The following is a 4,755-nucleotide window of genomic DNA, read 5'->3' on the forward strand; positions in this document are numbered from 1 at the left end:
ATTATTATTATTTGGCTTTCATGTGCTACCTGAAGTTTTTGCATTATTCAGAATGTTTTTAAATGTTCATAACTATACTGTAGCTTGTTTGCTTTTTTTTAATAAATTAGCTATTTAAATTTGATGACCTTTGTATAACATTCTTTTCTCTTGAAGCCTTTATAATTATAGTGATTGGATGAATGCCATTTTTCAATAACATGAATAAAATGTAAAATATGTTTATTTATATTATAAATGTTTAACATAAAACTAATACATTATATTGATTTAAATCAATAATTATACAAAGTACAAAAGAGTGAAATTGATGAATTAATTAAATGTTTTTTTAAAGTTTTTTTTTCAATAATAAAGAAAAAAAATAATGAAAAATACAACCATGCCAAAATATTAATATCTATAAAAAGTATGTGACAAAATCTGAAATATTACTTTTTTCTATTTTTTCTTCTTCTATTTGGTAACCGCTATACAATCACTTAGTTAGTGTACCTCTATATTGCACTTCAGGTGCACATATAGTGCACACCAAGTCCACTTTGTGTAACTAACCTTTAGTGTGATCTTCTGATGGTAGACCAACATTAATTTTAGTGACGTGTGACTGATATGTTAGTAACTGTTATGATTTTGAATCATCTACAGATTAAATGAATATTAATATTCAGAAAAAATATAATCTTTCTTATTTGTTAACTTTAAAATGAAAGGTTATAAAAAAGCGAACTACTGATGTAACTTGCAGCTGGGCATAACACGTAATATTATATAACAGCTTGCAGGCAAATTATGGCGTTCTTTAGGGATTCTATTTTCTTTTAGTGTTATAGATAGACACAATCTTGTGTTGAAAGTATGATCATCTGCGAAGTCACGGGCCGAGGCAGCTATCCTATGGGACGATGCATTCGAGAAAACGTGCAAATGGGTAAGATATATTGACATTCAGTACGTACGTACGTACGTGCTTATAGAGAATACCAAGATCTAATGCCGCGTTTTATCTTTATATTAGCAGCTTTGTTAATATCAACTACATAATTGTTATACATAGTATACATTTGCTATAATCAATTAGACCAGGGGATCGCTTCTAATGTGCACGGTGATCAGGGTTATACCATTCCGATTTATACAATTAGTAAGCTTATCTCGAAACTGGAACAAGTATACGTATAGATTGTCACAGCAGTTAATTAGCGCCTCCTAATAGTCAGAAAATTCTAAATGGCATAGAGATTGTTAAATGGCTAAGTAATTAATGTAAAAAAGAGAAAAAGTTTAACTGAACAGACTTGACTTGACTATAAAAGTGAGCATGATCCCCAATATCTTTGCCAACATTGTGCATCTAAAGCTTAACTCCAAATACCAACAACTGTGACTGCTTAAATCTAAGGTTATGGAAATGGTGTTGTCTATCTATTTATCTTCCAATAATATCATAACCCTCCCAGGGACGTAGACATGTTCAAAAAGGCAAAGAGATGGTCAAATCAACAGCTAGATCGAACTGTTCTCATTTATGACGAAACTTCAGACTTTTGGGTCGTTATACTAATAATGCAGTTACCACAAAGGCATGCTATGCACATTTGTATTTTATAATGGTACGAAAACGGGATAACAAATGCCAAGATTTGGACTTCATTAGACAATAAATATTGTTTGAAACAAATAAAATGTTATGCAGCCTAATTGTTAACGTTAACATTATGAACGTTTCAACCATTAATCATTTATTACTAGTAATTATTCATTTTTTCTGTGTGTTTGCACCGAGTAAATCAGCTTAAATGGGAGAACTTTGTTCTAGCTTAAGATTAATTTATCCCGGCAACATATTGTTCTCAGGTGATCCTTAAAACTATTGATTTCTAATAAAATAAACATTTCGTATACGTAATGTTAAAATAATGTCTTTAAAATAAAACGAATGTTAACAGAATGTTACATAATCTCACGAGATAATCTTTAAATTATGAGTTTTATCTCTGTTTACAAGAAGACGTGTCAAAACATCGTATAATCCAAAGCAATGTGTTACTAATCCAATTTCTTACAACATGAAGTAAATAATCTGTCTGTGTATCTGAAAATATCGACTGTTCCCCATTTCCTTTATATTTTCAGTGTGATATTCACAGACATATCTCTTTATTTGATACAAGCATAAAATACAGCAACGTGTGAGTACTCGACTTTCATTTTCTATAATTTTTGGTACCTAATTCAGATGCTTAGGAATACATGTACTTCATTTATTTTGATTAAGAACAAAGCAAAACGTGTCTGAAACATACGGTAATTTTGGTTATATAAGCACATAAGAAGAATTTTTTTTCTCATGTAAGAGAGAATACATGGACAATTTTTGTCTTTGACATAATTTCGTTGCTTGTTATTTTCTTCATTTAATAATTCAAAATGCATGAAGATATTTATGTAAAAAGTGTGTTGTTTTTTATGTTGGCAAATGGCTCAAGCTCACTTCAAATAAGCATACCTATGTTCCGGATCTTTATCTTGTCGTTTCGTCAATTTTCTCAGTATGTGATCAAATTTGTAAAGTACCGATTCCTCCTTTAGTTTTTAAAAAGAGCTATTCCTTTATCAATCCTTTTTCAGTAGCTTGAAGTGATATTTCATTCTTCATTGTTTTTGTTTGATAAAAATGAATATTTGCGAAATTGTTCATGTCATATCAAAATATTTATGAATTTTATACAATGTTTACGTGTGTAGCTTCAAATGTATTCAGACTTTCATTTTAATTATCTCTGGCAATATTGTTATATCGAAGAATTATAATCGTATTTTATGTTTATGCAGGGTGCAAGGACAACCATGTTTATCCTGCCGTTAATAGTATGGTATTTTATGGCTGCAGTGGTTGATGGATACAAGTAAAATCTTTTTATATTCCACTTTTAATGTACCTTTTTGATTACCATGTGTTTTGTCTATCTACTTACTTATTTTGTATACGGCTGTCTTTTTGTACAAATGGCGTCGAAGGAGAAATCTGAACCAAAAATAATTATGAGCGTTCTATAATATTAAATTATTTACTCCAAATATTTCGAATGTTCGACGAATATAAATTATTTTTAACAAAATGTATCAAATAATGAAGAAAAAATAATAAACACATATATAGATATAGATATATATTTTTTATATAAGTCTGATATACATGTACATGTAATTCAAATTAACATTTAGCTGTAGATATAATTTCGTCGAGTGGTATGAAAATAAATATTTCATGAGTAGTGGTAGAAAAAATTGAATTTTCTGTTTATCATAAACATTTCTCTTCTCTTTTGACGTTACAATTTGAAAGAATTTCCTTTAAATTGCGTGCATTGGCAGAATTAAGAAGAAAGTATTCGGCTAGACACCAGTGAAAATACTAAAAATATGTTTCACTGCAGTGAAAAGAAATTTTTTAAAGTGAAAAACAGCATTTAATTTCATCAATATTTTTCAAAATTTAATTAATAGGATACAGTATATAATAAATTTACTTACTTTATATATCAAAGTTACTGAAAACATCTTTTGTTAATACTTAGAGGATCTTGGAGGGTAATGTAAAACAGGAATGACTTTCATCGCATAATATAAAATATTATCATTTCATATCACTATAGATAAAAACAAATCCCGTGTTTAAAAAAAAAATATATAATATTTCTCATTTTATACCTTACGATTCAAAAGACTGCCACTTTAATTTTGTGTATTATCTGATCCACGCAGAAAATAGTCTGGAATTACGGAAAATATGTTTCATTGCAGTTAAAATATTTTTTACAGTGAAAATACGAAAAATAGAAACATGCATTTTATTTCATTAATATTTCATTCATAGTATGTAATAATGTTTTTATGTAACCGGCCACAGTTAAATAGTTTTGTATCTTTCTTTGAAGGAGAAGTAATGTTGATTTGTTAATTAAACAAACTCTTATCGTTCAGTTTATTAATAGAAAGTGTCCACTATGCCAAATTCACTTACTATAGGGGATGAATATCATAATGGTTTGCAGATATTTCTGACAAAAGAGAAGAAAACAGATATCCAAAATATCATTAAATATCAAGAACCTCTTTAGTAGATACTGAGAACCCTGAAGTATTCTTAGTCTATGTACATCTTATTTAATTCAATATGCTTCCAGGAGTAGTGCATTTAGAAGGATCAGTTTAAATGGTAACAGTAGGTCACTCAATTTGCCAAAGGCATAAAGATTGAAAAATATTCTTCAAAGTAGATAATTCACGCTTAATATCGCTGTGCTCATATTTAATTTTTATTTTATTACATTTGTATTTGTTTATTAATAAATGATTAGTCTATCGTTACAAATGTAACCCTGACGAAATCAAAATAAAAAACAAACTTTTTTAAATTGCTCTTAAGGCAATTCCGATTTGTCTTACATGAGTCGCTAAACATGTTTTATTTTTATGTTCTCAATGGCTATTTCCTTGATGTAGAACTAATATTGAATATTTACAGCTCCTACATAGTGTTATGTCCCGACACAGTGCGCCCCGGAATGGAGTTTACAGTCCAGTTGAATAAACTATATACACTCTAAATCTCAGTGTTTTGATTCCAAACACATGTGAAAAAACACCTATCTGTAACAGTTTTTTAAAACATGTTGCGGTGTTTTCACAAAACACTGATGTTTCACACTAAAACACGGGTGTTTTCCTAGAAAACGTGTTTAGGTGTTT

The 4,755-nt window shown here is 29.1% G+C and overlaps 1 long non-coding RNA gene across 1 annotated transcript; it reads left to right on the plus strand.

Moving 5' to 3' along the window:
* Nucleotides 1–823: 823 nt before the first annotated feature.
* LOC132714282 (uncharacterized) lies at nt 824–4,607 on the plus strand. Its single transcript, XR_009623544.1, has 4 exons — nt 824–931; nt 2,137–2,192; nt 2,836–2,909; nt 4,532–4,607. It is a non-coding gene; the product is annotated as an uncharacterized LOC132714282 (long non-coding RNA).
* The last annotated feature ends 148 nt before the right edge of the window (nt 4,608–4,755 follow it).

The sequence above is a fragment of the Ruditapes philippinarum genome, unplaced genomic scaffold (genome assembly GCF_026571515.1).
Source record: "Ruditapes philippinarum isolate M1 unplaced genomic scaffold, ASM2657151v2 ctg1290_1_1_1_1, whole genome shotgun sequence".
Classification (NCBI taxonomy): domain Eukaryota; kingdom Metazoa; phylum Mollusca; class Bivalvia; order Venerida; family Veneridae; genus Ruditapes; species Ruditapes philippinarum.